This window comes from Petaurus breviceps, unplaced genomic scaffold (genome assembly GCF_028583685.1).
Source record: "Petaurus breviceps papuanus isolate PSGF00001 unplaced genomic scaffold, PetGlider_PUasm1.0 129, whole genome shotgun sequence".
NCBI classification, from domain to species: domain Eukaryota; kingdom Metazoa; phylum Chordata; class Mammalia; order Diprotodontia; family Petauridae; genus Petaurus; species Petaurus breviceps.
The window spans coordinates 8,481,038-8,507,187 of record NW_027185665.1 but is presented as its reverse complement, the minus strand read 5'-3'; the positions used below and the strand labels follow the sequence as shown (position 1 = coordinate 8,507,187).

The following is a 26,150-nucleotide window of genomic DNA, read 5'->3' as shown; positions in this document are numbered from 1 at the left end:
TCATCTCCTCTCATTATGTTCCTCTCTCACCTCTTAATTTCACCTTTTAAGTATCATCTCTTCCTATTGAATTGGTCCTGTGCCCTCTATCTATGCATACCTGTACACATATATGTACACATTCACATATGTATTTGTATGCCCATATACCCTCCTATATAGACACACACACACACACACACACCTTTCTATTCCCTTCAAATATTCTCATACTGAGAAAAGTCTTATAAGTTACAATTATCGATTTTCCATGTAGGGATATAAATAGTTGAACTTTGTTAAGTTCTTTATTATTTCTTTTCCCTGTTTACCTTCTCATGCTTCTTGTATCTGAATGTCAAATTTTCTATTCACCTCTGATTTTTCATCAAGGATGCTTGAAAGTCCTCTATTCCACTGACAGACCATATTTTCCCCTGAAACATGATACTAAGTTTTGCTGGGTAGGTGATTCTTGGTTTTAACCCCAGCTCCTGTGCCCTCCAGAATATCATGTTCCAATCCCTTTGATCCCTCAATGTAGAAGTGGCCAGATCCTGTGTTATCCTGATTGTGTTTCCACAGTATGCAAATTGTTTCTTCCTGGCTGCTTGTAATATTTCCTCCTTGATCTGGGAATTCCAGAACCTGGATATAATATTCCTACGAGTTTTCTTTTTAGTATCTTTTTCAGGAAGTGATCGGTAGATTCTTTCAACCTCTATTTTGCCCTCTGGTTCTAAAACATCAGGGCAATTTTCCTTGAGATTTTCTTGAAGGATGATTTCTAGACTCTTTTTTTGGTCATGGCTTCCAGGTAGTCCAATAATTTTCAAATTATCTCTCCTGCACCAATTTTCCAGGTCAGTGGTTTTTCCAATGAGATATTTCACATTCCCTTCTATTTTTTTTCATTTGTTTGGATCTGTTTAATAGTATCTTGATTTCTCATAAAGCCACTAGCTTCCATTTGCTCTAATCTAATTCTGAAGGAATGATTTTCTTCATTGAACTTTTGAAAGTCTTTTTTCATCTGGCAAATTTGGGTTTTTAAGGCATTCTTGTCCTCATTGCCTTTTTGAGCCTCTTTTGTCATTTGAGTTAGTCTATTTTTTAAGGTGTTATTTTCTTCAGTCAGGTTGTTGACTCTCTTTTCCTGATTTTCTTGCTTCATTCTCATTTCTCTTCCAAATTTTTCCTCCACTTCTCTAGGTTTTCAAAATCCTTCTTAAGGTCCTCTATGGCCTGTAACCAGATCGTATTTTTCTTGGAAGATTTTGGTACAGGAGTTCTGAGTTCATTGTCTTCCTCCTTTTCCATGCTTTGATCCTTAATGTCGCCAAAATAGGAGTGTAAAGTTGGATTGCTCTGCTTGCTTTGCTTCCTTTGCCTGTTCATGTTGCCACTCAATTACTTGAGCTTTTTGCTACAGTAGGACTCTGCTATCAGACAGGGGAGCTTTGTCCCAAATTGCTAGGGTTTTCTCAGCTGCTGAAGGTATTAGCTGGGTGCCCTCTCTGAAGCCTCTACATGCCCTGGCATGCTGATCATGTACCCCAGGACCTCCACCCTAGACTGCAATCCAGATCTAAGCAGGTTAAAGCAAGAGTGATCACCCCTCAGATGGGTCACTTGGTTCCCCTACAGTCTGCAAGCCAGGAGCTGAAGCTGCCACATGGCAGTGCCTGCATGGCTGTGTTTCCTCAGAGGCTTCTCCCTCCAGGGGATAAAGGCCAGATTGCACTCCCAACTACTAGATCCCAAAGTCCGCACTGTACTGACCTCTCACTTTGTCCTTAGCATCTATGGGTTTATAATTCTGGAAACTGCCACAGCTGCTGGTGATCTGAAGTCTCTCCAGCTGGAGGCTGACTGTGGCCACCCTGAGGGTAAAACCTCCGGCTCTTGGGGGGCTGCACTGGCTGCTTCCTGCCGTCCTGCAGAGCTGTCCTCAGTGGGAGGTTAGCTTCTCTGTGTCATTTTGTAGGTTCTGTAGCTCCAAAGTTTGTTCGGAGTCACCTTTTATATGAATTGGAGGAGGTGGAACCCGGAGCCTAGCGGAAGTCCTGTTTCTACTCTGCCATCTTGACTCTTTTCATAATTTTCTTGGATTATTCTTTTTTTTCCTAAATTTTCCTAGATCTTACTTATTTGATTTTTAAAGCTGTTTTTAAGTTCCTGCAAGAACTCTTTCTTGTGCTTAAGACCATTTCATATTTCTTACTGAAAAAGGAGTGACTTTTTGTGCTCCACTATCTTCCTCTGAATATAAACCCTGATATTCTCTAACCCCATGTTAGCTATCTATGGCTGAGTTTTTTCTCCTTTGCTTACTCACTTTTATTTATTTTTGTTTAATTTTGTTTTTAGCAGTTATTAGTGTAATCAAGTTATAGTCTCAAGGTATGGGGAATGATGCCCCCAAGTCTCAGGTCCTTCTTAATGTTATTTTCTGAAGTCTGTCCTGGGGCCCAACCTTGGCTTCTCCTCTCCACTTCTAAGCCCCTTAGCCACACTGTACCACAAATGATCTTCTCCTTCTGGTCCTTCGGGTTGCTTCAAACTACAGCTCTATTGTCTTCCCTGTAACTAAAACCAGGGATCTGCCCTTCTGCAAGTGCCTACAGCCAACAGCTATTACTGGTACTCTCACCAAATGTGTGATAGCTCCTTCTCCCTGCAGCCACAGTCCAGGATGTCTAGTCAGCAGAGCTGGGCTTGGCACTCTTCAGCAATGGAAGGTTCTTCAACCTTCTCCTACTCAGTCATCAAACTCCCACTTTGTCTTTGAGATGAAAGTTTCTAAGGCTGAGGCTGCTTCCCAACCCAAATGCCCCCAGGGTTTTTGTTTCTGTTGATTTTGAAGTCAGCCTGGAGGTGTTTGCCCTTCATTCAGGCCAAACCTGTGCCCCTGGAGGTTGGTTCTTTCCTGGGGTATTCTCAAATTGTCTTAGAAGGACAACTACTTAACCCAAATTTTATTTATTTCCGCTTCTCTACATTTCCTCTGAGGCAATGTTCTGCCTTTTTTTTTTTTGTCAAGAAAATTTGGAAAGCTGAAAGCTTTCTGACCTACTCTGCCATCTTTCCAGAGTCCTCTCCCCTACAACATCTCTTAAAAATCCCTGTTCTCTTCTATGACACAGTCACTCTGGAGCAGACCATCAACACGTTATGCCTGGATTAATGCAGGATCCTACTAGTACATCTTCCTGCCTCAAATCTCTCTCCTCACTCCAATTCATCCTCTGTTCAACCACTAAAGAGATTTTCCTAAACCCCAGGTCCATGACGTCAGTCCTCCACTCAGTAGATTCCCCTGGCTGCCTATTGTCTCCAGAATAAAATACAAAATACCCTGTTTAGCATTCAAAGGCCTTCATAACCTACCCCCTCCTACCTTTCCAGTATTCTTATCCTTTACAAGTAAGCTTTTGATCCAATGACACCAGTCTCCTTGCCATGAACAAGACGCTCTGTCTCAACTCAGACTATTTTCTCTGCCTGTCTTCCATGCCTAGAACACTTTTTTTTTCCATTTACAACTACTGACCTCCTTGGTTTCTTTTGTTCAGAGGTTTTAAGTTGTGTCTGACTGGCCCTTTGTGACCCCATCTTGGGTTTTCTTGGCAAAGATACTGTAGTGGTTTGTTGTTTCCTTCTCCAGCTCATTTTACAGATGAGGAAACTGAGGAAAATAAGGTTAAGCAACTTGCCAAGGGTCACAGCTAGTAAGTGTCTGAGGCCAGATTTGAACTCTGGAAGATGAGACTTCCTGACTTCAGGCTGGGCACTCTGTCCACAATGCTACCTAAGTGTTCCTTTGCTTCTTTTAAATCTGTACTAAAATTCCACCTTCTTACCTTTCTGCTCATCTTAATTCTAGTGTTTCACCTTTGTTAATTCTTTCCTATTTATCCGGAATATAGCAACCTTTGTATCTAATTTGCACATTGTCTCCCCCATTAGATTGTGAGCTCCTTGAGGGCAAGGGCTATTTTTTTTTCTCTTTTTGTATCACCAGTGCTTAAGTACCTGGTACATGGTAGGTGCTAAATAAGCATTTATTTACTGATTAATTTTATCCACCAGTATATAGGATATAGTTGATTACATTAGTGATGAAGATAAACAAACAGAAAGACATTTCCACAAGAAGCAAACAACAGCTTAAGTTGATACTTAACTTTCTTTTATAACTAATAAAGCAAGAAGCTGATTAATTTGTGTAATAGAGAATGAAGGGACTGAGACTTTCCAGATTTGTGCTTTGTTATTCTGCCACTACCACTACATTGTACACATGTGGTTATAAAGCAGCAGTGACTAAATGTATGGATATATTTAATATACGTGTGCCCAGAATTTGTCACCATGCCTTGTACATAGTAGGTGCTTAATAAATGCATTGAATTGACTTAGGTCAGCTCAGGTCAGATGTGACCTCTTCCATGAAGTCTTCTCTGACCCTATCAATTAGTTATCTTTCTCTCACAATTTGCCTTCCATATGTACACATATTGCATACACATATTGAATCCTTGTAGGATAATTTAGGCTCTTTGTGAGAATGAGTGGTCTTATTTTTGTCTTTTTATTCCCAGTCCCCACAATGGTGCCTTGCTTGGTAAATGTGGGGTAAATTGAATTTAAAAGACTGTTAGACAAATAAATGTTTAAATTAAACAAGTTTTCTTTGAACAAGTCATTTTTAAATGTTTTAAGAGACAATTTCTTTTCCAAATAATCAATTATTTTCTATCATATACACTTGTTGACCATGTAGACCTCCAAACTGGGGCCAAGAAACTGTTATGTGAGCCTAAGCAGTGTGTGATAAAGCAATGAGAGGGTTGGAAAATGGGTCACAACCCCCTATCATGTGATAGCCAATCACTGGCTTCTCTTCTGCATGGTTACATCATTTCCTTCACCCATCATTGCTCAATATTTTTCCATTCCACCACTGTCCCCGTGTCTTCTCTGCTTCCAGTGTCCCACCTTTTCCATCCCTCCTCCATACAGATGCCTAAGTGATTTTCTAAATGCAGGCCTCACCATATCTCTCTTCTACTCCATAATTTCCAGTGACTCTTTATTGAGAGAGAAAAATTTCACTTTTATTTCATCCTTTTCATTTTATTACATTTCATATATTTGTGTCAGTTTTCTAACATATATAATTAGTACTACATATAGAAAATTTATAAGTCAATAAACTAACATATAATGAGGGTACATTTACAAATATTTTTGCTTATGGGGGCACATAATAAAAATATTGGGGGACCTCTGAAGGAGACAACAAAACCCCTTATTTTGGTTGGGGCTTGTCTTTCACCATTTAACTGTTAGAGGTAGGGTATGCATGGGTTCCTCAGTAGCACTTCAGGACATCCCATGTAATCTGTACGCTCCCCCTATCAACAATGAGCATTTCAGGAGAGCCCACTCTTTATAGGGCCCTCTGTTAGCTGCCAGGGATTAAGTGACATCATGATGAGCCTTGTCCTTCAGGAGTTTACAATCTAACTGGGGACAGTCTATAAAAAGATAAATAGCAAAACATGGCAGCATCAAATGCTGAGTGCCAAGCAAATGGTTCAGGCATTAAATTCTTCAGGAGCTAGGAGGGAGGAAGGATGTTAGCATGGGCTCAGGAGACATGAACTTTCAAGAAGGAAGTGACACTTGATCTGGCTTTTGAAGAGAGGGAAGAATGAAGAGGGGAGAAGATGACATTCAACCAGAGAAAGGTGCAGTTAATAGGAAGGGTTTTAGTGAAAACATCCCTCCTGGATTGCTAATGTCATTGCAATTAATCCTAGGCTCATATGGATCACTCTCATTTGTGTTGCTACTAAATATATAATGAATAAATTGTCCTTTAAAAAAAGTTTTAAATTTGAGACAAGTGCATTGTTGTTGAATATTTCCAAAAGAGTGGGTATGTTTTGTGATTGTATTTTTTCCAGATTAAGATCTTGAATACATTCCACCTTCTAATAAAAGATTGGATAGCACAAAAAATCATTTAGAGCAAGGCATTGCATCCTTAACACTCCTTAATTACAGTTGGAGAAGGTGGCACATTTGGAAATCATTGGGGAACAGGCAGGTGACCAGTTACATGTGTTTATTTATCAAAAACAATTTAGCAATTTGCAACCATATAAACTGTTGTTTGCTTGTCATGGGGCATTTTCCAGGACATTTTGATTTGGCCTACATCATATTCTCTCTCCCATTACCCTAAACTCTATTGCATTTCTGTTGTTATTTGTGTGGCGATGCCAAAAGGTTGCCCATACCCTTTGACTAAATTAAAGATAATGCTGCAGAATACATGTTTAAAATTCATGCCTGCCACTGACAAACTTCATTGGTATGAAATTCAGAACTCCTCTTATTAAACACTGTTAAATATTCTCTTCATTTTCAAGACAAATATGAACAGAAACACAACCAAACATGTACTGTATTAAAATCATTGATTCACAATATTTAAATTTTCAGCTAGCCTCCAATTAGCAGGCTTTCCAATATTTGAACAGAAGACCATTTTAATGTAATTACAAACACATTTTAGGCATCTAAATTTTTTGCATAATTAGTTCCCTATTAAACTATTTATGTAGCTCTTTTTCCATCAGAAACAGAGAAAGCAGAACAATTTTATTCCTTACTGTTACAATAATTAACTATGCAAGTAGAACAGCATATTAATAGAGTATAATTTGTTTACATTTAAAAGAAAATTGTGTTAGATTAGCATAGCAAAAGACTATTTCCATATCCAGGCAGTAATATGCAGGCCTAATAGCAATTTACAGTGTAGTTAAAGAATATTATTAATAAAGTAATACAGTGTAATTCTGTTTGCCCCCACCATATTTCACAATGTCCTTAATTACAGCTAATTCCATCGAGACTAATTTGGGTGTTATTAAGCAGTAGACACAGGAATCTTAAATACAACCTTTGCTAATAATGAATTTAGAAGTTACCACAGAACATGCTCTTTTTAAACATAGGTGCATGATAAGGATTTATATGTGATTTTTTTTCTTTAGTGAAATATATGTTTACACATGCAATTGATTAAAAAAGTTACCTCCTATAAAATTTTTTTTTGGAAATTTTAACCACCATATGAGAAGGGTATTAATTAGTAAAAGTAAGATGAGACAAAATGGTTTAATGGAAAAAAACATTGAATTTGAAATGGGAAGATACAGGTAAAATCTCAGCTTTGCCATTGACTAATCTTAGGATATTGAGCAAGCACCTTTATTACCTTTCTTGGCCTCAGTTTACTAACCTGTAAACCACTGGTTTCAAAGGCCTGTCCTAGAAACACTATAAAAACGGTTGCTGTTCCTTTAAAAGCATATTTATAATTGTAACTCTCATTCTATGTTGTTCTTCTCTCCATGGAGTCAGGGTTTTCAATTTTTATGTATGAGGACCTATTAGAAGTTTGTGAAAAATAGAGAAAAAAGGTAAGCAGATGAATTCATTTTGTTAAAACTCTCTTAATGAATGTTTAATGAATAAACATAAAATTAAGTTAATGATTTGTGAATTACAATAGAGACTATTAAGAGTAATGATAATTTGATAAAGCGAAAGACACTGCTTTTCTGTCATGTCCAGAAAGAAGCTGAAGGAGAACAATAGAATGAAGAATATTCACTTCTTGAATCAACTGTTTCAATCCTCATCTTCCAAAGACAGTGAAGGGAACTCTTGAGATGGGAATTGTTAGGTGCCTTGAGTGAACTGAATAGTGCAATGATATTTCCAGAAGTAAAGAAAAGTCATCTTCTGCTACAGTGGAGGTTTGAGGTGACACTGTATTTCTCATATTCAATAAATTATTAATAATTATTTCTTTATTTGTTATTGATGTATTAATAAATTATTTAGGAACTTTAATATGTATTTAATCTTAAAATAATAAGATTTTATATAGAGAAATATAATCTATTATTGGGAAAAGAAGTTTCTCTGGGTTATTAAATAAATCATTTTTAACGAACTAGTTTGGGATCTGGTAGTTTAGAATATTAATTGAGAGAGATATTAAATTTCAGTATTTAATGAGAAAATTTCCACATACACCCTGGGATTACCCTAGAATTTGGAATGGTGAGATTAAATATGGGAACAAATTAAGTAACAAGCTGGGGGTGGCCAATATCTAGTTGTTGTGACTGGTATAGCCTTGTTATATTTATAAAATATAGTTGCTGGACTTTGTAATCATTAAAACCTTCTCTTGTTCTTAATCCTGTGGTCTAGGATTAGATATTCTCAGGCTCCTTCTGACTTCAGATACCAGATAGAAGTTTTAGCGGTGATCTAGGGAGTGCAACTGTAAGATATTTCTTCTTTAAGAATATTTCAGTGTTCTAAGTTGGGACATCAAAAAAGGGAGAGAGGGAATACAGTGGAAAAGGGCACACTGGATCCTAAGTCCTTGTTACTATTCTTTCTTGTGATTTGACTATGCTCAATGAAGAAGTCATTTTTTTCCCTCCAATTTTGAATGATTTATTCTTTCATATTTCATACTTCAAATCCTGGTCTCTGAAAGAATCAAGTGTTAATTTAAATGGGAGACCATAATTTCAGTGATAATTTTGCTTTCATCTTCATCTGGTTTCTCAAGACATGCCAGTTATCTGTGTTAGAATTTCATTTGAAGCCAAATGTCAGTGTTACCTGGCTCATGTCATTGAGAGATATGTCTCCAAAGTCTTCCATAGAGTACAGCAGTGGTTGGTGTCCCTGTGTCCATCTTGCTTCTTTTTTTTTTTTTTTTTTGCTTTTTGGAGGGCAATTGGGATTAAGTGACTTGCCCAAGGTCACATGGCTAGTTTTTGTGTTAAGTGTCTGAGGTCAGTTTTGAAAGCAGGTACTCCTGACTCCAGGAACAGTGCTCTATTCACTGTGCCACCTAGCTGCCCCTACAACAACACTTTTTTTTGGCTTTTTAGGAGGGGGAAGGGTAAGGCAATTGGGGTTAAGTGACTTGCCCAAGGTCACACGGCTAATAAGTGTTAAGTGTCTGGGGTCAGATTTGAACTCAGGTCCTCCTGACTCCAGGGCTGGTGCTCTATTCACTGTGCCACCTAGACGCCCCCATCTTCCTTCTTACTGATACTTTTTCTATATGTGAAAGCATATGACTATATTACAGTTTGGTTAACTTTGTCCCACTGAGGAAAACTGAGTCTTATACTTTTCATCTAGCCAAAGCTATATGGACATTAGTAATTTAAGTGTGATCTAGAGACCATTAGAGCACAGAATGAGAAATGGAAGAGACTTTAGACATCATGTAGTATGATCTACTTATTATACAGGTGAGGTAAGGTCCAGAATGTTAAGTGATTTCTTTATGATCACACATAGGCCAGATCAAAGGCAGGAAAGGTTGCAGAATTTATGAATTCTAGGCTTATTTCTGCTTCTTATGGGCTGGGCTAGAATTCAAAATGGGTCTTGAATATATACATGCATACAGAAACTTGAGGTTTAACTTTGTATACATGAATTTATGTACACTAAGCTACAAATCTCTAATTTCACTTTGTTTAGAAGCTGTCTTAAGAACAATCTCTCTGTTCAGACTGTGTCTACGTTCCAGTTACCACCTGGCAAGGTAATCTATACTCCAGACTTAAAAATGATCTCTGACTTTTGGTGATTACTAGCTAGTATTATAGATCTTGCCTTTCCTATGATTTCTGTATTTATAGTCTCAGAAGTTCTAGAACAGGGCTGTATTCTTCTGAGATATAGCTTGTCAGTTACACATGAGGAAGTAGTCTCAGCCTAACTGCCCTCTGTGAGTCTGAAATGTGGTTGGCACATAATCAAGTTTGACAGAGCCCAAAACCCAAACCAAAAACCATCTCTGGTTTTCCTGGTCCCAGGCTTTCTTGTGACAGGTTTTCTGCTCTAGACAGGTACCTTCCACTTGTCTGGCTTCCCTGCCCTGCCCCTTCACTGAATCCTCCACATCTGGAATTTTCATTCTAGAAATTTCTAGCTTTCCTATAGGAAACCAATAATAATCCACATCTACTAGAGACCCTCTTTCTTTCTGCAAAACACCCAATCGTTGTGTACATCTCTGAGTAGCTCTATTTTATGGGGTACAATCTAGATACCCAACAAATCTATTTGTATCGAATTAGGAGAAGTCATGTGACAGGTTAGGCAGGTTAGACTTGGCCATAACCTCAAGATCATCTCACCTACCTCCCCTCCATCATTTGAGTAGTGAATCTATCCTGTTTTCTTCAAAAATCAATTCCTGTTCTTGCTCTCTCCCACTCCCAGGCAACTATAATCTGTTTATATTTTTTTGCCTCTTTTCCTTAGGTGTCTCCAATTAGTTCTTTTACCTTCTTACCTTGTGTGAGTCAAGTAGGTTGAATCATTTTATAGCTTTCAATTTTTACTGCTTAGTCTGCCTCATCTAAGTTCCTAAAAACAGCTACAGTGGGATACCAACTGAATCAGATTTTGATTGACACATACAGTTATCTCTTGTTCCTTTGGGAAGAAGGATAGTATTGTGGATAATCCAAAAAAAAGATAATAAAAAAATTTACATATGAGTGAGAAGTATATATATATTTTTTTAATTTATTTTTTTGTTGCAGATATATAACTCATGGCTTATTTAATCTGGGACTAATATGAATTTATATTCTCTTAAGTAGATAACATCTGATGGGGAGGGTAACTACAAACAAACAGTGGTAGCAGAAATATTGTCTGGAATTAAAAAGTAGGCCACAAACTATGGTGGTTCTATTCAGATGACTCCATATTGAATTTTACCTTATGTATTAACCATTTCTCCTGGAGATCAGTTAGTCATAGTGGCTGCTGAAAACTTGCCTCTAAAACTGGGAATGAATGCAGGGAAAGGAGGAAGTCGGATAAAGTTGAGAGATTGGGGCTCTCAAAGACCAAAGATATTGGAAATAAACATACTGTAATATTCCCTTTGATTGATATATATATATATACATATATATGCATATATATCACTTTAATGTTTACAAAATATGTAGCATTATTTAATTTGATCCTTACATCAACCATGAGGGGTTATTATCCCTGTTTTACAGATGAGGAAACTGAGACTTAGAGAGATGATTGTTCATGATTACAGTCAGTAAGTAGCAGAAGTAGTATTTGAATCAAAGTTTCTCTTGATTCCCCACTATACTGTGTCATGCATTTACAATTAGCTAATTCCACTTAAAGTAAATCCTTTGTGGAGAGTTTCCATCGTCCACACCTTGAAAGGTGAATCTTCTGCTCCACCTCAATTTCATTCACTCTTCCTAATGTTTTACTAGGTAAGGAAGGCATGCTTTCTTACTCACCAATGAGGGAAGTCTCTCAGTCACAGAATCATCGATTTCTAGCTAGAAAATTCTTTAGAGGCTATCTAATCCCATCTCATTCTGACTTTAAAGATGGAGAACTAGGACTCAGTCAGATTAAGTGAAAAGATCACACAAGTAGTAAATAGTAGAGACAGAGTTCAAAGCCAATTTGATCCTTCTGTACCATGCTGTACCATTTTGTACCATGCTACCTCCAATTAGTGGGCTAGAATATACTGAGCTGACTTTTGAATGACTTTTAGGACACTCAATATGTCATTTAACAACTGCTTTGGGATATATACCCTGGGGAGTAGTCATGAAGAATTCTCTTTAGGGAGAGATTTTTCTCCCCATACTTTTTTCTTATTTTCAAAGATTTCACTCTGCCTTTTGGAAAAAAAGGTAGCAATTATATTATATAAATGGGACATGAAAGGAAGAATTAATATGGAGGAAGCAGATGGGGATGGAGGACTGGGAATATTGGAACCTTACTCTCATTTGGGTTGAAGAGGAAACAATGTGCATATCCAGAAGGGGGTAGACGTCTACTGAACATGTAGAAAGGTGAGAAAACTGGGGAACTTTTACAGGAGTATGTGGATTGGGATGGGGAAGGTGGAGGACAGGTTGGGGGGATTGTTGGAGGGGTGTGTGGATTGAGATTTAGGGGAGAGGAGAATGGGGACTCTTGGAGGAGTGGATGAAGTAGGTAGTGGGAGGGTAAGGGGAAAAGATAAAGTAACAGGGATAGGGTAAAAAAGAGAAGCTGAGAAAAAATAGTGAAGTAAAAACAAGATGGACAAAAATTCACAAATGATAATTATAATTTTGAATGAAAGCAGGATGTTTATCGCAGCTCACTTTGTGGTGGCAAAAATTGGACACTTCAGGGATCCCCATCAACTGGGAAATGCTTAAATATGTTGTGGTATATGATTATGATGGAATACTACTGTGCTATTAGAAATGATGAACTCAATGAATTTAGAAATACATGGAAAGACTTGTATGAAATGATGAAGAGCCAAGTAAGCAAAACCAAGATAATGTTGTATATAGTAGCAGCAATATTGTGGTTTATAGTTTTCAACATTCATTTCCCCTAGATTTTGAGTTACACATTTTCTCCCCATCTTTCCCCTACACCCCACCCCAAGATAGTGAGCCTACTGAATACCCCTTCTCCCAATCTGTTCTCTCTTATATCCTTCCCCACCTTAGTAGGGCAAGATGGATTTTATACCCCAGGTCCTGTATATCTTATTTCCTAGTTGCATGTAAAAGAAACAATTTTTAATATATGTTTTTAAAACTTTGGTTGCCAGATTCTTTCCCTTCTTCGCTCCTCACTCACACCCAAGACAAGCAATGCAATATAGGTTGTACAAGTATAGTTACGCCATACATTTCCATAGTATTTATATTGTGCAAGACTAACTATATTTCCCCCCATCCTATCCTGCCCTGCCACTTATTCTATTTTCTCCTTTGACCATGTCCCTTTTCAAAAGTGTTTGCTTCTAACTTCCCTCTCCCCTATATGCCCTCCCTTCTATCATCTCCCCCTCTTATCCCTTTCCCCCACTTTCCTGTAGGGTAAGATACCCAGTTGAATCTGAATGTTATTCCCTCCTTAAGCCAAATTCAATGAGAGTAAGGTTGACCCATTCCCTTTCACTTTCCTGCTCTTCCCTTCCATTGTAATAGTTTTTATCTTTATTCTATCTCTCCCTTTCTGCTTCTCCCAATATATTCCTTTCTCACCTCTTAATTTTATTTTTAGATATCATGCCTTCATATTCACCTCATACTGTGCCTTCTGTCTATGTATACATGTACACGCACACACATATATAGTATACATATATTATATATATACACATACACACACTTAGACCCTCCTATACATACATATAAATGTATGTGTCTGTATGTGGGTATACATACATACATACATATATACATACATACACACATATGCACATAAATACACATATATTCCCTTCAACTATCCTCATACTGAGAAAAGTCTCATGATTTACAATTGTCATTTTCCATATAGGAATGTAAATAGTTCAACTTTGATAAGTTCCTTATGATTTCTTTTCCCTGTTTACCTTCTCATGCTTCTCTTGCTTCTTATATTTAAATTTCAAATTTTCTGCACAAATCTGTTTTTTTTTTTCATCAAGAATGCTTGAAAGTCCTCTATTTCACTCAATGATAATGTTTTCCCCTGAAACATTATACTCTGTTTTGCTGGGTAGGTGATTCTTGGTTTTAATCCTAGCTCCTTTGACCTCCAGATTATCATATTCCAAGCCATTTGATCCCTTAAGCTAGAAGTTGCTAGATCTTGTGTTATCCTGATTGTGTTTCCACAATATTCAAATTGTTTCTTCTTGGCTGCTTGTAATATTTTCTCCTCGATCTGGGAACTGCAGAACCTGACTATTACATTCTGTGGAGTTTTCTTTTTGGGATCTTTTTCAAGAGGTGACTGGTGAATTCTTTCCATTTCAATTTTGCCCTCCAGTTCTAAAATATCAGGGCAATCTTCCTTGAGAATTTCTTGAAGGATGATTTCTAGGTTCTTTTTTTTATTATGGCTTTCAGGTAGCCCAATAATTTTTAAATTATCTCTCCTGGATCTATTTTCCAGGTCAGTGGTTTCTCCAATGAGATTTCATATTGTCTTCTATTTTTTAAGTTGTTTGGATTTGTTTAATAGTATCTTGATTGCTCCTAAAGTCATTAGCTTCCATTTGTTCCAATATAATTCTGGAGGAATTATTCTCTGCAGTGAGCTTTTGAGATTCCTTTTCCATCTGGCAAATTTGGCTTTTTAAGGCATTCTTCTCCTCATGGCTTTTTGGACCTCTTTTGCCATTTGAGTTAGTCCATTTTTTTAAGGTGTTATTTTCTTCATTCAGGTTGTTGACTCTCTTTTCCTGATTTTCTTGCATCATTCTCATTTCTCTTTCCAATTTTTCCTCCACTTCTCTTACTTGAGTTTCAAAATCTTTCTTGAGCTCCTCCATAGTCTGTAACCAGGTCATATTTTTCTTGGAAGCTTTTGATGCAGGAGTTCTGACTTCATTGTCTTCCTCCCATTCCATGATTTGATCTTTTTTGTCCCCAAAAAAGGAATCTAAGGTTTCATTGCTGTGTTTGCTTTGTTTCCTTTGCTTGCACATGTTGCCACTCAATTACTTGACTTTTGAGCTCTTTGCTACAGTAGAACCCTTCTTCCAGAGAGTAGAGCTTCACCCCAAATTGCTGGGGTTTTCATAGCTGCCACAGCTATTAGCTAAGCACCCTCTCTACAGCCCCCACAGACTCTGGCTCACTGGTCACACACTCTAGGACCTCTACCCAAGACAGTGATCCAGATCCAAGCCGGTTAAAGCAAGAGTGATTACCTTCTGAATAGTCTCTTGGTCCCCCTACAATCTGTGGGCCAGGAGCTCTGAAGCAGCCATGTGGAAGTGGCTACATGGCTGCGGTGCTTCTGCTGCTTCTTGCTCTGGGGGCAGATGCCAGACTGTGCTCAGTTCCAACAGGGTTCCACACTGACCTTTGACTTTGTCTTTGGCATTTATGGGTTGATAATTCTGGAAACCACCACAGATGCTGGTGGTCCACTCTCCTGAAATCCACTCCAGTTGCTGCTGTTTGTGGACATGCTGGATCTAAAACTGGAGTGTCATGCAGGGCTGGGTTTGGCTCCCAGAACACTGTGATTGACCCTTTCCATAGGCTTTCTGGGCTGCCTTCAGCAGGAGATTTGTTTCTCTCTGTCCCTTTGTGGTATTTGTAGATCTGAAATTTGTTTAGAGTCATATTTTATGGATATTTGAGGTGGCTATGGGGGGAGCTCATGAAGTTTTCCTGCTTCTGTGCTGCCATCTTGGCTCTGCCCCCCAGGAAGACCATTTTTACTGAGTCAAATGATGAGGGCGGCAGTGTAGCACCTTGTCATAGCTGCCATATCCAAGTAAATGCTACAGAATATAATTAATAATGAAAAGAAGTAGGAGCTGATGTTTAACAGTGCTTTGAGATTGGCAAAATACCTTAAAATTATTATCTCATTTTATGTGTACAACAGTGAGAGGTAGGTACCATTACCCTCATTTTACAGATGAGAGAACTGAGGCAGGTAGTGTTTAAGTAACCTGGCTGTATCACACAGCTCCTATTTGAGGCCATATTTGGACTTGGGTCTTCCTCACTCAAGGTCCAATGCTCTATCCACTGTGCCACCTTGCTGCCAACTATATACTTTCTCCTAATATATTTCTATATCACCTTAAGTAAAGGGGCTGTCTTAGAAAAGCAATATAAAAGGAGATAAATGAAAATTGCTGTAGGTTATTTTTGGAATTAAGCCTCTAGTAGGTCATTCATGTGATTTTCATCGGCTGGCCATGGACTAAGATCTTGCAACTCTTGATCTAAGTATTTAAGTTTTTCCAGAAATCAGAGTGCTGCACCATCTTTAATCAAAGAACTCCTCCCATCAGAAATGCATCCTTTTGTAAGTCTTAAAATGTGCCATCTTAGTTCAGTTATTTTTTATGTAGTCGGATACAATGAGAAGAGTCCTGAGCTGGGAGTCAGGTGATCTGAGGTCTGGTGAGTCAATACCTAACTGGATGAGCTATATCTCTTCTCTGAGCTCCATCTTCTTCACCTTTAAAATGAGGTAGGCGTGGGGTAAATTAGAAAATGTTTAGATAATCTCATAGATCCCATTAAAAGGTATTATTATTCTAATACTTATGGTCACAGCTGCTAATGAGCTCAGCAACAACTCCAAATGGAAAAGGGCAGATAAAGGGGAGGGCATTTTCAAGAATGGGAGAAAAGCATTTTGGAATATAGGTTAGAGAAGGTATCATGGATTGTAGAAAACTTTACCAAAGTAGATGATTGGTGGCCTCTGGAGCATCACTCTTTCTTGGTTTCTAGAACAGCAGGAAGGGATCAAGTGGTGGAAGGAAAAGCTAAAAATGAAAAATCAAGCAATAGCCAGACTACACCAAGCAGTTCAAACTCTCTCGAGGACTGAAAACAGAGTCAATTGTTACTTCTTGTGGAAAATTGCATCCTAAGGAAAATCATTTGAGTCACTGAAGACGAGCCTGACCAAGTGTTGGAGAATAGATTTGAGTAAAGAATTCTATGTTGAAACAAGTGGGAGAAAGATGACCTAATAGATCTTTTCTCGTTTTGATTTCTTTAGCTGTGTCACCCAAGGTTAATAGCTATAAGAGTCATTCTTTCCTCTTTGGAACAGTGAACTCTGCATTTAAGAATTTGAATACATTATGTTGATTAGATTTCCTAAGAAAAGTGAGCTCACCCAGCCCTCCTTTTTCAAAGTGGGTAAACCAAAGCCAGAGGGGAAATGTAATTCATGCCAACATATGCCTTTTCTGGGAAATCTTCCCAATTAATCTACTGTAGTGGATAGAAAGTTGGCCTTTAAGTCAGAAAGATTTGATTTCAAATCCGAACTTAGTCACTACCTATGGGACCCTAGGTATGCCACTAAATCTTCATGGACCTCAGTTTCCTCATCTGTAAAATAAAGATAATAATACACTTATCTCACAGACACTAAAGGATAAAATGTCATACTCTATACAGAGTGCTTTGTCAACCTTAAAGTTCTATAGAAATAAATAATTATTATTTCTTTGGATCCATGATTGTTTCAAAAATCTATCTATAACTTTCTAGATAAGTTTAAGTGTTGCAGGCTCAGAAAAGATATGATTTGTCTGGGGTCATGAATCTTCAGTTAGAGGTCACATTTGAACACAGTTCTTCCAGAATCCAGGGACAGCTAGATAGCCTAGTAGATAGAGTTTTGGGCTTGAAGTAAGGAAGACTCATTTTCCTGAGTTCAAATCTGGCCTCAGACACTTACTAGCTGTGTGACCCTGGGCAAGTCATTTAACCCTGTTTGTATCAGTTCCTCATCTGTAAAATGAGCTGGAGAAGGAAATGACAAACCACTCCAGTATTTTTGCTAAGAATACCCCAGATGAGGTCACAAAGAGTCAGACATGACTGAAATGACGGAACAATGACTTCCTCAATCCGGGTTTAGTGCTCTGTTCATTAAACCACCATTGTCCTCTTCTCAGTTATTTATTTCCTAATTGTTTTCATTATTTCATATAGTTACTGGTTTGTTTGCTTCCCCCTGACCCTCCCTTCTAGCTTCCTCCCCACTATTTCCTTATTAGATTGCTAGCTCTTTGAGAGCAGAAATATCCTATTTTTTGTAAGTCTTTCCCACAACTCTTTGGATTATTACCCTGCATTCAATAATACTTATCTGACTAGGGGTGTGCTGAATCCAGTTTGGGTGAGCATTTGTACCTCAGAAATTGGAAAACACTGCAAATTAGGGTTTAACTTGTTGTTTTGTTAACTGTCTAAACTTAAGGAAATGACAAAAAAATGTAAATAATACAGATTAAACTTAAAATGTCTGTGGACATTCTTCCTACTCTGCTGTTAAACATTTATCACCACTTCCCTGCTCAATTCTAAATATTCACCTTTAAATCATCCTGGTGTATTAGGTGATACTAATTAAGTCTATAATCCCCACCAGCTCCTCCGAATGTCAGGCCAGTACTTAGGTGGCCGATAGTAAAAACTTCTAAAGCTACCAACATATCATAATGCTCCGTCTACCTCTTCAAACTAACAAGTTCTATTAGAGAATGGTGCTTAAGACAGCAGAAACCTTACCTTCCTCAAAATGGTCCCATCCACTTGAAATATATGCAGAAGGGATCTTACCAAGGCCATTCCATCTAGCTTAGGTAAAAATGTCCAAACTTCTTATTTTTTTCAAGGGAAGTTTTATTTCTCCCTTTTCCTTTCCCTCTCCTCCCCTCTTCCCTCTCACTCAACATACAATCATCCATTTGATAGGGAAACTCTTGTCCTAAGGAAAATCAGGAGTCATCCCTTGACTGCTGCTATTAAGAGCCAAAGTCTTATCAGTCAGCACTGTGGCAGAAGTATTAGCTATCACCTTGAGCTAATCAAATTAGAAAGCCTTTGCCATTCTTTCTGTGGCTAGCAGGAAATTAAGTTTCACTGAAGCATTTGAATCACACCCATGGTATCAAAGAACAATCTCCTTGTAAGATAAGTTGCCAGTATTCAGTGGCTTTGGGGCATTACCTTATGATTACTTTTTTTTTCATAGACTGCACATGTTTAAGGTAGCTTTACTATTTTACACAGCTGTTCAGGTTCCCAATCAGCATAATTGTGAGTCATGTGGCAAGCCTGGAAAAGTCTCCTAAAATGTCAGAGGAGAAAGAACCTGGAAGAAATTGTATGAGTGTTTTCTCAAAAGTAATCAATTTTATGTTTTAAACGGACATTGTTTTAGCCATAAAGTTATATCCAGTTTTGACAGCCTCAAGTAGCAGCAGTAGCCTAATCTTAAGTGAACCTGACAGGCCTATTCAACCCCTAAGAACAATTTCTCTCCACAGACATGTTTTTCTCATTCACTTTCTCCTTCCTCAAGCCAATAACTTTTCGATTGCCACCAACGTCTATGGAAAGTTCTCCTTTTCTTATGTATTAGTTTCTACAGGTCCACCCCTTCCTTTGGAACATTCCACACCTGTTAGAAACTGGTTTGTTAATTTTTTTTTAACTTTGTAACTCAGGCCCCCTACATTTAAAAAGCAAAAGTTGAAGAATCTTTTCTTTGTGCCATCTAGATAGGCTTCTTGGTACACTAATATTAATCTTTGCTACCTATAAATACTAATTCATAATGGAATGATGGAATGGAAATCACAGATTAATGGTAGCGCTAGAGATCAGTTATCTGCCTCCTTTGCAAACCTTTATGGTCGAACTTCTGAAAATCCACACTATTTACCCTTTAAAGAGAAAATGAGCTCTGTTCCTCATGCCTGTGGAGATAGCTAGAAGGTACTCGATTTTTTTTGTCTTTGTCTCTCCCTTTATCTTAGTCTCTGTCTCTCAGTCTCACTTTCTCTGTCCCTCACTTCTCATTCTTTCTCATTTCTCTGTGTCTGTCTCTGTCTGTTTTTTTGTCTCTGTCTTTGTCTCTCTGTCTGCCAAGGACCTACAAGATAGTTTGGATTCAGTTTTGTATTTTAAATAGAGATACTGTTGAAATTAAATTTAACTTGCCACTAACATAATTGTCCAAAATCATAATCTGCCCAATTTTAGCAAATAAAACTGACATCTATGAAATAAAATCAAACATCTTTAATAACTATATAGAGTAGATACTAGATAAAAGATTCTTGTCCTAAAATTTTCTAGAAAAGATATAACCCTTATGATAAAGAACCAAGCTGACCCCAAGAAAGCCTTAAGCAGAAAGACAGTGGCCTACTTTGAGCACTGGTTTGAAGCACTGTCCTATAATTTAAAATTTGTACACTGCAGTTCAACCTCAAATTGCCTAGTCAGGCATAATCTCCACATTCACAAATAAATTTTATGAGCCCGTTACTGTTTGTCACCATTTTCATTCAGCCACTTAGTATCCGGCTTTCTTTTTTTAAAAGCAACATTTTACATTAAAAAACTATTGCATGTTGCTCATTTAACCCTCACCCCGCTCCACACTCCAAATGCATTCCTGAGTGACCCTGTATGTCAGCACTATAGCATTGTACAGTAAATAGAGTGTTTTGCTTCATAAATCAAGCATAGAACTTAGAAGGCAACTTCAGCATAAAAAAGTCACTGAAATAATATAGCCCAGCTGCAGAAGATAGACATTGTATTCATAAAGCTAACCTTAAATTACTGACATTTAAGTCCAGATTTGACTATTTTAGAAGGTTCTGAGTAAGCCTCATGAAATTCCAAATTTTTTGAAAAAAATTTTTTTTTTCTTAGAGTGGATACATTTTAAAAAATCGAATGGGTCAGATTCAGTCTGCTCCACAGTATCTCTGATAACATCAGAAATGCACTTTAGGTGGCCAGTGCAGCCTAATTATACAAGCCACTTTGCAAATCATTTATTTTTTTCTTTATGAACCTGCTCCCTGGAGCATAGCACTCCTGTTTTATTGTGCCTATCTGTGTTAAATGTGAAGGTGATTTAGGAAGTACAGGTTTTAGTCTCCTCACACCCCCTCAAGTACACCCCCCCTCCAAATCAGATTGAATACTAACATTGCAACAAGGGAGTCCAAAGATAGAAACTAATTTTATTTCAAGCAGCAATTTGTATTTCTCTGCTGAAAAAAGTCTGAAAGGCCTGCAATTGGCCAGACTTTCAGCTTTCAGTGTTCTCTGTTCATCTCCCTTTATAGGTAGCAATTTTAGCATTCAAAATTTAAAAATAAGCTGGAAGAACACACATTCACAGTGCCCTCACAGCAAACATGCTTTGAAAATCACCTATAATGGGAACACCCTGTCAACAGAGGATTGTCAACATACTAGCTCATTTAGGACATAATCCCTCGAGCCAGCACAATTTACTGAAAGAAATTAAAATAAGTCTATTTCTCCCCATTAAATTCCACTCTTCCCACCCCTCCAAAAGTCTGTTTCTAAAGCACAAAGCTAAGGGTTTATTACTAATGTAATTACAAGAGCATGAGAACTAATGAGAGATGAGAAAAACTAATGTCTGGATTTTGTCTCCCATAGAAGGGAATTAAAACACAGCTATTTTGTGAAACGTATTTATCTGGTACCCAGTGAAAGGAAAATGAACTTGACCTGGATTTCCTTTCCAACTCTGAATTCAATCCAATCCAAACCAATGTAGTCCAATCCAATCCAACAAAGGTTCATTAAGCACCTACTATGTAGAAGGTACTCTACTAGATGGAGAGAATGCAAAGACAAAACCATGTATAACCCCTGTCTTCAAGCTTTCTTTCTCCTGCAGGGAATGCACCGATAATGTCTTGGTTCATTCAAGGTCAACTGAAATACATATTGGCAAATAAACCATCTTCTGGAATTCAATCACCAGGTCTCTCTTCACTGTTTTTCTTGAAGAATATTAGGATCTTCAAATTAACCTCAGTTAACTCAAATGGGCTAAAAAGGTTTTTTTTTTTCCCTGCAGTTCAAAGAAAATCGTCAGATTTCTTGAAATGAATAATGTGTTTGGTTTTTTGGAAGACCTTTACAAATTTTGAACCTCCTGCAGTTCCATTTGGTGTAAAGAATTAGAATATAAACAAGGGGCTCCATCTGTACTTTTGAAATAACTACTTCGTTTCCCAGTTCAGTGCTCAGACAAATCGACACGACAAACCGAAAAGCAGAAGTTCTTGTTCAAAGAAGTTCAAGAGTAAACATTTAGTCAATTAGTCCTCCAAGATGAAAAGAGGTCCAAAGGCAGATGTTCCAACTCTGAGAATGATTTTTTTAAAACATGCATGGGTCATTTGTGTAATCCAGTGGTGTCCAATAGGATTCACATTGTATTATACCTGTCTTTATAAAGGTCAAATATTCCTGCATAGTTTGGTTTGTATTTTGCATAGAATTATTTGAATGTTGTCAGATGTTTATATTGAATTTAACTTTTAATATATTCAGAATTTTTATCCTTTCTATTTCTTTGTACTTCTTATTAGCCCATGCCCCCTGTGTCTGGAATAAACAGTTGAGAGGGGAAATGGGTAGAGCTAAAAGAACTTTTCTTTCTCCCCTTTGCTATCATTTCCAGTAATTATGTTCTTCTTTGGCAAGGAGAAGAGAACATGATCATTGAAAACTATAACATATATCTACAGGTTGTAGAATATGTGAATGTGTATCAGGTAAATCTAATTAGGCAATTCCAGAATCAGAAAAATCCAAAAAGCATAGTTATTCTGATGAATATTCCTTAAGTAACATTGCATACTGAATAGAGCAGGTGAATACCTGCTCTAATAACTGAATTGACTCCCCATTACCTAAAGAATCAAGTTGAATCTCCTTCTCCTGGCATTCAAGAGCTTCCACAAACTGGTCACAATCTCTATCTTCCGCTATGCCACACTTTGCGTTCTTTGCTATGTCCTCACAGCTTTACTTGTCCCTGGAGCATAAACAATGGCCTCTTCTTGTTCATGGCTCTTGCCCCACCCCTTCCAGCAATAGGCTCCAACTTACTGGTTCTAAATCCCCTCCACCATTTCATTTTTCGATGAACAGACATTTAGAACTTGCCTATCAGTTGCAGCATACTTTGCTGGACACTGAACAAACAACTCTAAAAAAAAACCATCCCTGTCTTTAAGGAGTTTGCAGTGGTGTGTGTATGTGTTTGTGGTGGATTTTGTATACAAATCATGAAAAAAGGCATGATGTGACAGAAACCAATGAAAAGCTTAGGCAAAGTGCTCAGAGATATTTGAGAAGGTAGGAATGACTTTCAATTATGGTAGGGGAAGTTGGGGGAGGGAATCAGGAAAAGTTTCCTTGGAGGAGAGACAGTAAATTGAATCTTAATGGAAAGGAATTGTTTCAGTGGGCAGGAGCAAAGACTCCGGAGCTAAGAGAAGGCCTCTCAAGAAGGGAGGAGGGCTAAGACTTTATGGCCTAACCAATCCCAATTCCACTCCCTCATGATATCTTTTCTGAGTCCTTCTTTCCCTCTTAAATTCATTTTCCACACTCACTAGGTAGAGCACTCATTTAGTCCTTTGCAATCTTGTTTTGCATTGCTACTTTCTTGTTCATTTTTTCCCTCACTAGATACAATGTGAGTTCCTTGAGGATTACAACAATTTTTTTCATCCATTATTTCTTTGTGTCCCAGTTAGATCACTATATTCAGACTACGCTAGGTAGTAAATGCATGTTGATTGACTGAGAAAGTGTGTTAAAAGGTTATGAAAAGAACAAAAACTAATGTTTTTAAGTACCTGCTGCTTGCAAACCATGCACATTTGTGCTGGTGAATCAGAGTAACCCAGTTTTGGTCAGTCTGGTACAGACCTAGAATAGGGCTTGACCTAGAATTATCTGTTCAGATAAAAGAACTATCAATGAACAATTCTATCTGAGGACAACATCTTAGGAGGTTTCAATATGTTCAATTATGTTTGTTTAATCATCCTAAAAGAAGCTGAAGTATCTAAGATAATCATCTTAGTGATCTCTAACCCTAAGAAGGATCAAAGAAGAATCAGGAACATCCATTGACACAAACAAAAATTATTATAATTCCACTTTGAAACAAAAATTTTTATCCGATCTCTATTTTCTCTGCTTTATTGGATTAAAAAATGCCCTTCTTTAAGTGATTCAGCTTAGTCCTCTGAAGCATTCTTATTTCCCAGTCATTTTTTAAACAGTAGTTAATTCTTCAAAACTTCATAAGATTTGCACTAAGGTAACTGAGCCACCATCAGTGGACTGAGAGGCAGATAGGGAGTTAGGAAGACTTGAATTCAAATCCTACCTCAGATACTTTCCAAATGTGTGAGTCGAGGAAAGTCACTTCATCTCTGTGAGACTCAATTTCTTACTCTGTAAAATGAAGATAATAAGAGCACCTAACTCACAGGGTTACTGTAAGGGCCAAATAAGATAACTTTGTTAAGCACAATGAAAAAAATTAAAAGTGCTATAAAATGCTAGCTGTTATAATTATCTGTGATCTTGTGAATGTTGATATGTTCTCCACTGTCTGATCATAGCTCCTCTATACCATGAATTTCTGTGACAAAAAAAAGAAAGTTATTACATGATGACTAACTTTTTTTTCCTTTTAAATTTATTTACTTTCAGTTTACAACATTCAGTTTCACAAGCTTTTGAGCTCCAAATTTTCCCCCCTTCTCTCTCCTCCCCTCTACTCCCCCCAAGATGGCATGAAATCCAATATAAGTTCTACATATACCTTCACATTAAGCATATTTTCACAATAGTCAAGTTGCTAAGAAGATTTATAACCAATGGAACTACCCATGAGAAAGAAGAAACAAAATAAAATGAGAGAGAGAGACCAAGCAAATCGTTTGCTTCAATCTCCATTCAGACTCCGTAATTCTTTCTCTGGATGTCGATAGTCTTTTCCATCACAAGTCTTTTAGAGTTGTCTTAGAACCTTGCAATGCTGAGAAGATCCAAGTTTATCAAAGGATAACTGACTTTTTAATTGTTTTTCTTGCTCTTTCTGAATTTAGGATGGCCTTCAGGCAATTGGAACAGTGTGCCACTGGACTAGGATGCAAAACTTTTTCATATTCAAATCTTGGTAAAGCACAATAGAATTAGCCTTGTTCTGCTCTAGCTTTTGAGTACAATACAAATTGACACCATTTTAGAGGGAGTTGAGAGCCACAGGTTGGATACTTTCCTATAATTCAGTTGAGAAGGTGCTAACAAGGGGAAGAAAGTTCTCTGGAGGAACTGGTCACAAGAGCCTCTGGCAACCATGACAGAATCATGAGGTTTGCTTTCATGAAGCATAGAGAATGAATGAATAAGTGAATGAATGAATGAAGTGTGCATTGAATAAGTGCTTACCATGTACAAAGCACTGTGCTAAAAGCTGAGAATACAAACAGAAAAATAAGACAGTACCTGTTGTCAGGGGGTTCATTTTCTAGTTGGGGAGACAAGACATATGGAAGGTTTCATCTGTAAGTCAGGTGGAAAACTCCCATAGTCCTTAGGGTGCAGCAGCAAAGCAGATGGTAATGTCTCTTCTTTAATGTCACTTTCACTGATAGAATCATATCATTTTCTGATGTTGAGCCATTTAACCATGGTAGCAAGAATAGGCAAAAATGTGGAAGTGACTCGCACAGAGTAGGAGCTGTTTGTCTTTTGCCATACCAAGGAATCAATGTCTTTGTAAAATAGAGATCCGCATCTTTGTGTTGGCAGGAATGCTAAACAAGCAACATTTAAGTTGCTGCCAAGTATATATAATAAAAGTCAAAATGTACAATAATGACTAAGGCCTTGACCACCTGCTTTATCTAGCCCTTTTTTTTTTATTGCTGCCAGGTTTTGGGTTTTTTTTTTTTCATGCCAAGCAAGGAGGTTTATGGTAGTCAAAGAGAGTTTTTTTTTCTCTCATGTCCCACATAGCTCTTCTGAGATTGTGTGTGTGTGTGTGTGTGTGTAGAGTTCCCAAAATGGTCTTTTGGGTTGCAGACAGAAAGTCATAGAGTTTAAAAAAGAAGTTAAAATAATTGTTAATCCCAACTCAGAAAGATGACCTAAGTAATAAATTTTAAGGCACCTGGAAAAAAGTTATCACAAATATAGTGTGATTGGTTTATAGCTCTTACCTATGTCCCTCAAAAGCTTTGTCTATCCTTTACTAGGGCTGGGTTTACCAGCTGCTACAACCCTGAAGATTATACCAGGAAGCAGATGATCCCAAAGAGGTACAGATTCTAACAAAGAACAGCTCAGCAACCATCAGACAAGCGAAGACAGATAGAAGAGAACAGAGACCAAATGCAATAGAGATGATATGGTGGAGAGGAGAGACAAGATGTCCAAAAGAGATAACGTGAGATCCAATGGAGAGGAAAGTGCTGATGTCATCAGAAGATATTGTTCTACCATGTCAGAAATGCAAGTTGTCTGAAACACAACTGTGTCTTAATTAATATGTCTCTACATTTGTGTCCTCTGTGTGCCCAGGCCACACATGGATCTTGCATAGTAACCCAATTTGCACATATCCCCTGGTCACATATATTACCTACGTGGGTGCCCTACATTCAT

General features: G+C 37.7%; 1 long non-coding RNA gene across 3 annotated transcripts in view; it reads right to left on the bottom strand.

The window, feature by feature from the left end:
* LOC138173768 (uncharacterized) overlaps nucleotides 1–26,150 on the bottom strand; it is a 166,047-nt gene that overhangs the window by 41,129 nt on the left and 98,768 nt on the right. The window contains exon 2 of one of the 3 annotated variants that reach the window (XR_011171515.1): nucleotides 23,863–23,930. The exons of the other annotated variants lie outside the window; for them this stretch is intronic. This is a non-coding gene — a long non-coding RNA (uncharacterized lncRNA). The remainder of the gene's footprint in view (nucleotides 1–23,862; nucleotides 23,931–26,150) is intronic. 3 annotated transcript variants of the gene reach the window in all.